Source organism: Dermacentor variabilis, chromosome 1, assembly GCF_050947875.1.
Source record: "Dermacentor variabilis isolate Ectoservices chromosome 1, ASM5094787v1, whole genome shotgun sequence".
NCBI classification, from domain to species: Eukaryota; Metazoa; Arthropoda; class Arachnida; order Ixodida; family Ixodidae; genus Dermacentor; species Dermacentor variabilis.
Genome location: NC_134568.1, coordinates 37,807,361 through 37,820,676, shown reverse-complemented (window position 1 = coordinate 37,820,676; position 13,316 = coordinate 37,807,361).

The following is a 13,316-nucleotide window of genomic DNA, read 5'->3' as shown; positions in this document are numbered from 1 at the left end:
AGGGTGCTAAGTATCTCTAGGTGCGGACAGACTGCCAATGGAAACTGACCCTTGCTAAGTTTAACACCCGAACATTCACGAGTGACGCTAGCTTAGCAGGACTCTTCGAAGAACTATCAGACATTGTTTAGGATATTATCAGCCTTACTGAGATCAGAAGAACTGGTGAGGCTAACACATTGCTGAATAACGGCCATGTCCCCTGCTATAGAGGTTTCCCGGATAAGAAGCAATACGGGGTACGATTCCTAATCCATGAGGACATAGCGGGCAACATTGACGAATTCTACAGCATTAACGAGAGGGTAGCTGTAGTCATAATCAAACTTAATAAGAGGTATAGATTAAAGATAGTACAAGCCTACGCTCAACATACAGTCACGACGATGAGGAAGTAGATCACTTTTACGAAGATGTTGAATTAGCAATGAGAAAAGTGCAAACTCGCTATACAGTAGTATTGGGTGACTTCAATGCGAAAGTGGGGAAAAAGCAGGCGGGTGAACAGACAATTAGCAACTACAGCGTAGATTCTAGAAATGCTAGAGGAGAGATGCTGGTAGATTTCGCAGAAAGCAATAAGCTGACAATAATGAACGCCTTTTTCAAGAAACGTAGCAACAGAAAGTGGACTTGGAAAATCCGTAATGGTGAAAGAAGAAAATTGATTTCATACTTTCTGCCGATCCCAGCAAAGTGCAGGATATAGAACTGATAAGTAGGGTAAAGTGCATTGATCATAGGTTAGTGAGGGCTAGGATTCACCTCAATTTGAACAGAGAAAGAGTAAAATTGGTCAAGAAAAAACAGGTCAACTTAGAGGCAGTAAGGGCAAAAGTAGACAAATTTAGACTGGTCATCATCATCATCAGCCTGGTTACGCCCACTGCAGGGCAAAGGCCTCTCCCATACTTCTCTAACAATCCCGGTCATGTACTAATTGTGGCCATGCCGTCCCTGCAAACTTCTTAATCTCATCCGCCCACCTAACTTTCTGCCGCCCCCTGCTACGCTTCCCTTCCCTTGGGATCCAGTCCGTAACCCTTAATGACAATCGGTTATCTTCCCTCCTCATTACATGTCCTGCCCATGCCCATTTCTTTTTCTTGATTTCAACTAAGATGTCATTAACTCGCGTTTGTTCCCTCACCCAATCTGCTCTTTTCTTATCCCTTAACGTTACACCTATCGTTCTTCTTTCCATAGCTCGTTGCGTCGTCCTCAATTTGAGTAGAACCCTTTTCGTAAGCCTCCAGGTTTCTGCCCCGTAGGTGAGTACTGGTAAGATGCAGCTATTATACACTTTTCTCTTGAGGGATAATGGCAACCTGCTGTTCATGATCTGAGAATGCCTGCCAAACACACCCCAGCCCATTCTTATTCTTCTGATTATTTCCGTCTCATGATCCGGATCTGCCGTCACTACCTGCCCTAAGTAGATGTATTCCCTTACGACTTCCAGTGCCTCGCTGCCTATTGTAAATTGCTGTTCTCTTCCGCGACTGTTAAACATTACTTTAGTTTTCTGCAGATTAATGTTTAGAACCACTCTTCTGCTTTGCCTCTACAGGTCAGTGAGCATGCATTGCAATTGGTCTCCTGAGTTACTAAGCAAGGCAATATCATCAGCGAATCGCAAGTTGCTAAGGTATTCTCCATCAACTTTTATCCCCAATTCTTCCCAATCCAGGTCTCTGAATACCTCCTGTGAACACGCTGTGAATAGCATTGGAGAGATCGTATCTCCCTGCCTGACGCCTTTCTTTATTGGGATTTTGTTGCTTTCTTTATGGAGGACTACGGTGGCTGTGGAGCCGCTATAGATATCTTTCAGTATTTTTACATACGGCTCGTCTACACCCTGATTCCGTAATGCCTCCATGACTGCTGAGGTTTCAACAGAATCAAACGCTTTCTCGTAATCAATGAAAGCTATATATAAGGGTTGGTTATATTCCGCGCATTTCTCTATCATCTGATTGATAGTGTGAATATGATCTATTGTTGAGTAGCCTTTACGGAATCCTGCCTGGTCCTTTGCTTGACAGAAGTCTAAGGTGTTCCTGATTCTATTTACGATTACCTTAGGAAATAGTTTGTAGGCAACGGACAGTAAGCTGATCGGTCTATAATTTTTCAAGTCTTTGGCGTCCCCTTTCTTATGGATTGGGATTATGTTAGCGTTCGTCCAAGATTGCGGTACGCTCGAGGTCATGAGGCATTGCATTTGCAGGGTGGCCAGTTTCTCTAGGACAATCTGCCCCCATCCTTCAACAAATCTGCTGTTTAGACTGGTGCTTGAAAACAAATATGCAGCCTTACAACAGCGAGATGACGATGATGACATAGAGGTAATCAATTAAACCGTAACGAGGTTGGCTTCAGAGACAGCAATCGAAGGGGGAGGCAAGGCACAAATGCAACCAGTAGGCAAGATCTCAGAAGTAACCAAGGACTTAATACAGAATCGACAAAGAATGAAAGTATCCAACACAAGAGATAAGACAGAATTTGCGGTACTGTCAAAACAGATCAACAAAGCGATAATAAGGTATACTCGAAATTATAACGTCAGAAAGACTGAAGAAGCCGTTAAAAATGGACGCAGCCTGAAATCAGCGAGAAGGAAACTTGGCATAGCACAAACCAAGATGTATGCGCTGAAAGATAAGCAGGCTAATATCATCAGCAATCTTGCAGGTATAATAAAATCAGCGGAAGAATTCTATACTGACCTGTACAGTAGAGCTGTGCACGGGACGCAATTCTGAGCGCGCGCCCGGCCCGGGCCCTACACTACCAGAGGCGACCCGGTCCGGCGCGACGCTAAAGAAGCCTGAGTTCGCTCGGCCCGGCTCGGCTCGGCCTTAGGCCGGTTAAGGCCCGGCGCGGGCGCGGCCAGACCTGCAATAAGGTGACGACGACACAAAAAGAAACAACATCAGAGATCGGGGAGCCCGACCGGTCCGTCCGAGACATAGCAAGCCTGGCCCGGGCCCGGCCCAAGCCCGAGTAAGAGAATCTCCAAATGGCCCGAGCCCCGCCCGCGGGCAGGGCCGGCGCCGGGCTTTCGGGCCGGCCCGAGCCCGTGCACAGCTCTACTGTACAGTACCCTGAGGACTCAGGAGTATTGTATTCGAAACAGTAATGAACAGTAGGCAGAAACTTCTCCTATAACTAGAGTTGAGGTCAGAATGGCCTTGCAAGGCATGAAACGGGAGAAAGCGGCAGGAGAGGATGGAATAACGGTCGATTTAATCAAAGATGGAGGAGACATAATGCTAGGAAAGCTGGCGGCTCTCTTTACGAAGTGTATATCGACTGCAAGTGTCCCAGAAAACTGGAAGAATGCAAACAATATACTAATTCACAAAAAGGGAGACGCTAAAGCACAGAAAAATTATAGGCCCATTAGCTTACTCGCAGTATTATATAAAATATTTACCAACGTAGTCTCCATTAGAATAAGGGCAACACTGGACTTTAATCAACCAAGGGAACAGTCTGGCTTCAGGAAGGGTACTCTACAATGGATCACATGCATGTCGTTATTCAGGTTATCGAGAAATCCTCTGAGTATAATAACCCTCTCTATATGGCTTTCATAGACTACGAAAAAGCATTTGATTCAGTAGAAATACCAACAGTCATAGAGCATTGCGTAATCAAGGAGTACAGACCGCTTACGTAAATACCCTGGAAAATATCTACAGAGATTCCACAGCCACCTTAATTCTACACAAAAAAGTAGGAAGATACCTATAAAGAAAGGGGTCAGACAAGCAGACACAATCTCTCCAATGCTATTCACTGCGTGCTTGAAAGACGTATTCAAGCTATCAAACTGGGAAGCCTTAGGAGTAAGGATCGACGGCGAATACCTCAGCAACCTTCGTTTGCCGATGACATTATTCTATTCAGCAACACCGTGGACGAGTTACAACAAATAATTGAGGACCTTAATATGTAGAGTGTAACAGTGGGGTTGAAGTATAATATGCAGAAGACAAATATAATGATAAATAACCGGGCAAGGGAACAAGAGTTCAAGACCGCGAGCCAGCCTCTAGAGTCAGTGAAGGACTACGGTTACCTTGGTCAACTAATCACTGGGAACCCTGACCATGAGTAGAAAATTCAGAGAAGAATATAAATGGGTTGGATCGCATAAGGCAGACATCGTGAGCTCCTGACTGGGAGGTTACCGTTATCATTGAAAAGGAAGGTATACAATCAGTGCACTTCACCGGTGCTGACATATGGGGGAGAGACTTGGAGACCCACAAAGAAGCTTGAGAACAAATTAAGGACCGCGCAAAGAGCGATGGAACGAAGAATGCTAGGCATAACTTTAAGAGACAGAAAGAGAGCGGTTTGGATCAGAGGGGAAACGGGTATAGACGATATTTTAATAGACATTAAGATGAAGAAATGGCGCTGGGAAGGTTATGTAATGCGCAGATTAGATAACCGTTAGAGTGACAGAATGTATACTAAGAGAAGGGAAGCGGAGTAGAGGACGGCAGAAGACTAGGTGATGCGACGGAAGTAGGAAATTTTCAGGTGCTAGTTAGAATTGGTTGGCGCAGGACAGGGGTAAATGGAGATCGCAGGGAGAGGCCTTCGTCGTGCAGTGGACATAAAATAGCTTGATGATGATGATTATGATGATGTTGGGCGAAGCAGGTTACGGGTGTGGAAATTGTGACGTCAATAAAGGGCTTAACTGTCTATAAAACTGCACATTAGATTGCGGATCTGGACGGACAGTACGCAGAGCATATCGTTTGCATACATTTTGAGAGTCATGGCAAATATTGCAAGAGTTAATCACTTTCTAATCCAAGCCAACAACAATTGGCTGGCACAAACTTGATAATATGGGTCTTTCCATGACATCCGTCCAATCGTAACTCTGCGCAGCAAAGGAATATATACTAATGCTGATACCAGGGCCATAATCTGCACAGTCACTGTGAACGTAAGAAAACGTTACGCCGAGAGTGAAGCATACAGCGTTTCCAACCAAGGGTCTTCTGTTTCAGTGTCTCGACAACGGCACTGAGCAAAGAAATACTCGAAACTCGCTATAACACAACGGGAAATAACAAAATAGTGAATATAATGAAGCAACTGAAATTCTCCTTGAAATCCCCAAGAGATCCACGTATTTAAAACCTCGTTTTAACTAAGTGAAACTGTCCTGCCAATAGATATAACGAACTAGATTCGTCTCCATAACCAAAAAGCCGCAGCTTCTCCCGAAAGGCGAAGCATCGATTGCAATAGCAAATTATTAAACAGCTATAATAAGTAAGGATAAGAGCTTCATCGGCCGCGTAAACTTTTAAACGTTCGCTTACTAAGTAAATAATCAAGCATGGTGACACAAGCGCACAGGCAAATATGAGCATTCCTCACTCGGCGATCGCGGACACTCACTGTCAAAACGCTGGAGTAAGGAAGCGCGGAAGCAGCAACGGGCGAATTGACCTTCCTGCTGCCTCTCACTTCAGCATGAGCTAAGCGGCCAGAACACAGCGCACACGAAGCTTTCAGCCCTTGGAGCACCTAAAGTCTGTACCACACCGCGGATTGCTTTCAAGATAAGACCCGCGGGGCCGCGCTCAGCCGTGCTATACGCAGCCGTCGCCATAGTAGATAGCATTGTGTTTGGATCGCACCGCTGGTACGATCTGTTGGGAACTCGGCGCTGACGCCCGTGGTTGTACCTGGGTCGCAAGCCCCAAGGGTAGCGTTGGCCTGGCGGCCTGGGGTACAACTGGAAGCATCCGAAGGTCCCGGCAAAGCATGAGTCGACTGGTAACAACGAAACAACTTGTTTATTTTAACATCGCAAAGAGTTGGCGGTCAGGTTTGACCGAAGTAGAGAGACGGGAGAGCACTTCACTCAACAGAAGAAATCGGAGCCCTCCCTTTGGCGTCCGGGGGCAGCTGTTTTTATACTCTCGCAGTTGAGGGCAAGAAGGAACCCCTCAAAAGACGAGCACGTGAATGTACAATGGGCTAATGGTGACGCACACTGTCGTAGCGCTGCCGTAGCACCATGTCGAGCACGATCTCGTAGCACCCTGTCGTAGCGCTGCCGTAGCACCATGTCGAGCACGATCTCGTAGCACCCTGTCGTAGCGCTGCCGGTCGGGCACAATGACTGTAATGAGAGGATGATCCCTGCTTTCGCATCGCCTGGTTCGGGCACAATGACTGGAATGAGAGGGTGATCCTTTGCGGTCGCATCTCCGCAGTCGCGCCTGGAAACACCTGCCGATGAGCGTTGCGGCGATGACGATCGGGCCAAAATGTCTGCCGCCCCGCCGCAGTCGCGCCGGCAAAACCACGTGTCGCAGGCGAAACGCAACAGACCGCCCCGCCGGGGGAAGGAGATCCCGATGGACAGGGGACTGCATCCGCTGTCCGGAGGGATGTCGCTCGATGATGCTCATAACCGAAGTCGGGCGTCCCTCGACGTTTCTTGAGCGCAGCGCACAGAGAAGGCCTCGTTCTCTCGTTCAGGTTCGCACGGGACACTGCAAAGTGACTTCGGGAGAGTTCACATTTTTGTTCTCGTTCCCGGCAAGCGTTAGAACTACGCTGAAACTCAACCGCTCAGTCAGCAAGCACGGCACAACCCTCACTAAGCCCTGCCAGGCTCTTTCCCCTTTTTATACCACTGCCTAGTTCCTTACAGTAGTCTAGCATCACTCAGAACGCGTCCACAAATTGAAAAATTGCACTAGAAAGCATATCATCACTTTGAAACACTAAACAAAAGCAATATGTTAAAAAAAATCCTGCCTCAGGAAGAAAAACATCAGTAACAAACAATTTTGAGGCTGATTCCTACGTTAGGGGCTTCGACTTAAGCCATCGGCGTTACCGTTGAGACTCCCCTTTTTGTAACGCACCTCAAAGGAATATTGTTGTAAAGCGAGGCTCCAGCGCAGGAGGCGGCCATTTTTGGGAGAGATGGTCTGCAGCCATTGGAGAGGGCAGTGATCCGTCTCAATGATAAACCTCGAGCCGGCTAGATAGCATGACAATTTCTGAACGGCCCACACGAGACACGCACACTCTTTCTCGGTGGCGCTATACGCCTGCTCACGACTGGACAGCTTACGACTAGCATACAGGACGGGGTGTTCTACTTCTCCATTTTCCCGTTGGCACAGTACAACGCCCATGCCTCGCTCACTAGCATCGCACTGAACAACGAACCCTTTTGTATAGTCTGGCGATCGTAGCACAGGCTGGTTTGTTAGGGCACTCTTTAGGGCGCTAAAAGCTCTTTCCTTTGTCTCGTCCCAGACGACTGTTTGAGGCTCTGTCTTTCTTAGAGCATCCGTCAGGGGAGCCGCGATATCAGAGTACCTGGGGATGTACCTCTGATAGTAGCCGGCGACACCTAAGAACGACCGAATATCGGTCTTTGTGCGCGGTTGCGGAAAGGCTCGCACAGCGGCCACTTTTATTTCAGAGGGGCGGCGACGACCCTGACCAATCACGTGACCGAGGTAGACAACCTCGGCCTGTGCTAACTGGCACTTAGGAGCCTTTACTGTCAAGCCCGCTTCGCGCAGGCGGGTTAGCACTGCCCGCAAGTGTGTCATATGCTCAGACCAGGATGCGGAGAATATCGCTACGTCGTCTAGATACGGTAAAGCGAATTCTTGCTGTCCCCGCAACACTTTATCCATGAGGCTTGAAAAACAGTATGGCGCGTTCTTCAAACCAAAACTCAACACTTTAGGACGGAATGTTCCCATTGGTGAAATGAACGCCGCATACCTACTAGCCTCTTCTGTAAGTGGAACCTGCCAATAACCCCTGACAAGATCTAGGGTGGAAATAAACTGAGCGCTACTAACTTTCTCAAGGCGCTCCTCGATGTTAGGGATCGGATAAATTTGATCCTTAGTGATGGAATTAAGCCTGCGGTAGTCGACGCAAGGACGAGGTTCCTTGCCCGGTACCTCAACTAAAATCAAAGGGGAGGTATAATCACTCTCACCTGCCTCAATAACACCGAGCTGTAGCATTTTCTTTACCTCAGCCTCCATAATATCGCTCTGGCGGGGTGACACCCGATACGCCTTGGATCGTACTGGCTCTGTGGAGGTAAGTTCTATATCATGAGTAAGTACAGAAGTCCTACCAGGCCTCTCAGAGAACAGACCTTGAAACTCTTGTAATAGCTGGTGTAGTTCGGTTTTCTGCTCGGGCGACAGCGGTGCTTTACTGATAAGGTCACTAATGACTTGACCGGTGTCTTCCCTGTTCGTCACTGAGCCTAGTCCCGGAAGCTCGACCGGAAGCTCTTCAGGAACGTTTACCATCATGCACACCACTGCTTCCCTTTGTCTATAAGGTTTGAGCAGATTACAGTGGTAAACTTGCTGTGCTTTCCGCTTTCCTGGCAGACTTACCACGTAGTTAACGTCCGACAGTTTCTGAACAATTCGTGCTGGGCCCTCCCACTGCACGTCTAGTTTGTTGTTTAGCGATGTGCGCAATATCATGACCTCATCGCCAACCTCAAAACGACGGGCCCTGGCTGTCCGATCATAATAAACCTTGGCCCTCTGCTGGGCCTTTGTCATTGCTTCACCTGACAACTCCTGTGCCCTTCTTAAGCGTTCGAGGAGCTTAAGTACGTACTCCACCACGACTGGGTCGTCGCCCCTACCTTCCCACGATTCTCGAAGCATGCGAAGCGGAGATCGAAGCGAGCGACCGTACACCAGTTCAGCTGGCGAAAACCCCGTAGCCGCATGCGGCGCGGTCCTTAAAGCAAACATCACCCCAGGCAGACACAGCTCCCAGTCAGTTCGATGTTCAAAACACAACGCTCTCAACACGCGCTTCATGACGGAGTGGAGCTTCTCAACGGAATTCGACTGTGGGTGGTACACTGAGCTGTGTAACAGCTTTACCCCACACCTTTCGAGAAAAGTTGTCGTCAAAGCGCTAGTAAACACTGTGCCCTGATCTGATTGGATTTCCGCAGGGAAACCAACTCGCGCAAATATGGACAGTAGTGCATTAACTATCTCAACTGAGCTGAGTTCTTTAAGCGGCACTGCTTCAGGGAACTTTGTCGCTGGGCAGATCACAGTCAAAATGTGTCTGTACCCCGTGGCTGTTACCGGCAGAGGTCCCACAGTATCAATAACGAGCCGTCTAAAAGGCTCCGTAATGATAGGTACCAATTTCAACGGCGCCCTCGATTTGTCCCCTGGTTTGCCCACCCGCTGACAAGTGTCACATGTCCTCACGAAATGGTCTGCGTCCCGAAAACACCCTGGCCAATAGTACTCTTGCAAGAGACGGTCCTTAGTTTTCTTAACTCCTAGGTGTCCGGACCACGAACCCCCGTGTGACAAGCGCAACAGATCCTGACGATAGCATTGAGGCACGACCAGCTGGTCGAACTCCACTCCTCTGCGGTCTAGATACTTCCGGTACAGGACTCCACCTCTTTCCACAAAACGCGCAGTTTTCCTGGCGATACCTTCTTTGACATTGCAGCGCACGTTTTCCAGGCTGCCATCCTTTTTTTGCTCGGCTATCAAAGCCGTCCGGCTGACTTTTAGCAACCTATCAAGTCCGTCTGACGTAGGCGCGATGAGCAAATCAGTAGATAGCTCTTCTAACTTTCCCGCGTCGGGCGTTTCCTCTCCAGTATCTGGCGCCTTTAACGTTACAGACTCAAGTTTATTCAGTTCGGGCGTGCTCGGAATATCAGCTTGCTGCGCCTCTGACCCTTTTTCGTTGTTTGATAACGTCGGCCCCGCAACTACCGCCTTTGCAGCGAGCTCCCGAACCTTCGATCTGGTTAAGGCCTGAACACTAGCTTCACCAAACAAAAGCCCCTTCTCGCGCAGGAGGTGATCGGACCTGTTTGAAAATAGGTACGGGTACTGGGGTGGCAGCATAGATGACACTGCCGCCTCTGTCTCAAGCGCTCCGAAAGGTCCTTCAATAAGCACTTTTGCTACCGGCAGACCCACGCTATGAGCTTCCACGGCTTGCTTGATCCATGCGCACTCGCCCGTGAACATATGGGGTTCTACGTAAGACGGGTGAACTACATCCATCGTAGCTGCGGAATCGCGAAGCACTCGGCACTCTTTCCCGTTCACGAGGAGGTCTCGCATGTAAGGCTCGAGAAGCTTCATGTTCTCGTCAGTGCTGCCTATTGAAAAAAACACAACTTTTGGTGTTGTTTCCGGACACTGCGCCGAAAAGTGACCCGGCTTCTGGCACGTATAACAAACGCCCGCTCGCCTCATCTCGAACCGCTTTCTGCGTTTGGCTGCCGCCGTCTCTTTACGTTTGGTCGGACTGCTTTCACTCGCATCCTCACTACGCGTGTCCCCCTTAAATCTCATGGGCGTGAACTTCGGCCTCTCAAACTTCGAGCCAAATTCACCCTTTTGACCGTCCTTAGCTCCGCGAGCCCGACGCGTCACAAACTCCTCGGCTAGCTCAGCGGCTTTAGCCACCGTATAAACGTCTGGCCTATCCAAGACCCAGTATCGCACGTTCTCAGGTAACCGACTATAAAACTGTTCTAGCCCGAAGCACTGCAGAACTTTATCGTGGTCACCAAACGCTTTCTCTTCTTTGAGCCACTCCTGCATGTTTGACATTAGCTTGTAGGCAAACTCTGTATATGACTCATTCTTGCCTTTCTCACTTTCCCGAAACTTCCGACGGAACGCCTCCGCAGATAGCCGGTACTTTTTTAGCAGACTCGATTTTACTTTGTCGAAATCCTCTGCTTCCTCTCTATCCAAGCGAGCGACTACGTCGGCCGCCTCGCCGGGTAACAAAGTGAGCAAGCGCTGTGGCCACGTTTCCCGAGAGAACCCCTGCTTCTCGCACGTTCGCTCAAAGTTAACCAGGAACAAACCAATGTCCTCTCCAAGCTTAAACGGCCGCATCAGGTCAGTCATTTTGAACAATACTCGTTCTCCTGCACCGTGTGCCTGACTTCCATTACGAGCGCGTTCCATCTCTACCTCAAGACGCTTCATTTCCAAAGCGTGTTGACGGTCACGCTCTTGTTGCTCTCGCTCTTTCTGTTCTTTACGTTCACGCTCTTCTTTTTCTTTTGCAGTCTCCCTCTCTTCAATAGTCTCAAGGCATTCCGACAGCTCGTCATCCTCAGCCTCTAACTCAAGAATAGCCTTTAGCAGTTCTGGTTTTCTGAGTTTGTCTGAGACATCCAGACCCAACTCTCTTGCAAGCTCCAACAATTTCGGTTTGCGCAACGACTTCAAATCCATGGCTGCTCTGAATGCTGCTTTCTCTACTGCTTACTATTGTCTTGCCGCAAACTAACCCGGCAGCAACGACAACCACAATTACCAGCTCTGTTTCTGACACTAACAAAAACCTGGCAAAGCTCAGAAGAAGAAAGTCCCGCACTCACCAAACCTCGCAGCCAAGAGTCCAGCGCAGTCGTTCCGCTGCAGGCAACCAGTCATCACACAGGGCTCGTTGCACTGCTCCCGGATCGTCGTTGAGCTGCTCAGCATACAGTCAACTGCATCTCTTCGCTGCTGGCCTCCGTTGTCGCGATCTCACCGCTGGCAGACAGTTGTTTGAAGTCGGAGGCGATCTCACCGCTGCCAACCAGATGTTTGGATCGCGACACTGGTACGATCTGTTGGGAACTCGGCGCTGACGCCCGTGGTTGTACCTGGGTCGCAAGCCCCAAGGGTAGCGTTGGCCTGGCGGCCTGGGGTACAACTGGAAGCATCCGAAGGTCCCGGCAAAGCATGAGTCGACTGGTAACAACGAAACAACTTGTTTATTTTAACATCGCAAAGACTTGGCGGTCAGGTTTGACCGAAGTAGAGAGACGGGAGAGCACTTCACTCAACAGAAGAAATCGGAGCCCTCCCTTTGGCGTCCGGGGGCAGCTGTTTTTATACTCTCGCAGTTGAGGGCAAGAAGGAACCCCTCAAAAGACGAGCACGTGAATGTACAATGGGCTAATGGTGACGCACACTGTCGTAGCGCTGCCGTAGCACCATGTCGAGCACGATCTCGTAGCACCCTGTCGTAGCGCTGCCGTAGCACCATGTCGAGCACGATCTCGTAGCACCCTGTCGTAGCGCTGCCGGTCGGGCACAATGACTGTAATGAGAGGATGATCCCTGCTTTCGCATCGCCTGGTTCGGGCACAATGACTGGAATGAGAGGGTGATCCTTTGCGGTCGCATCTCCGCAGTCGCGCCTGGAAACACCTGCCGATGAGCGTTGCGGCGATGACGATCGGGCCAAAATGTCTGCCGCCCCGCCGCAGTCGCGCCGGCAAAACCACGTGTCGCAGGCGAAACGCAACAATTGGTGGCGGCGCAATCTAAGTGGTCACGAGCCGGCTGAGCCAAGTCGGCGCGGAGAAGTTCGCTTGCCTCCTCGGTTACGCAGCGAAGCGCTGTGTTGTCTGCCACGTGCTTCTCGAACGCGACGAGCTAAGTGGAGGGTGAACGCGAAAGACCATCACAATGGAACAGAGAGCAGCTATCTAAAGAGTGTCGCGTCAACTGCTAAGTCGTGTGTTTCAGACGCTGAAGATTCTTTGGTTGTTTTATTCAAATTACACTGCATATTATTTTTTTATTTATGCAATATCCACAGCCCCTTTACAGGCATTTCAGTGGGAGGAAATGCAGAGCATCAAGCGCACTCATGCAATACAACTTAGAAGTGAGCGATACAGTACCAATGGTAAGCACAATCGTCAAAGAATTGTAGACGCTATTCACATGCAGAAGAAAAAGAAACATAAGTCACATCGATCCAACAAGGCATAAAATGCATCATTCGATATTACATCAACCAATGACGACGGTAGCCTATTTTACTCCCGTATTGTTTTAGGAAAAAAAGACATCCTGAATAGTTCTGTGCGGCAAAACATTTCTCGTACTCATTGGCGTGGTCGCCTCGAGTTGATGCATAATAAGGTTCAAGTCTGTACTCTGCCTACGAATACCAATTGTTGTGTGACAGATAATATGAAAAAGCTTTAAACGACGTTTTCTCCTGCGATTTCCAAGAGATTCCCATTGTAAATTATTCTTTGCTTGTGTAGCGGTAAAGGTAAAACTATAATTTCCAGTAAAAAATCTTGCAGCTAAATTTTTTACTCTTTCAAGGCGTTCCTTGTCACGAACCAGCGGTGGGTCCCATACCTCGCATGCGCATTCAAGCACAGACCTGACGAACGTCTTGAACAGAAGCTCTTTAGTAGCCATACTGAAATTTTTAGCGTTGCACCGTAG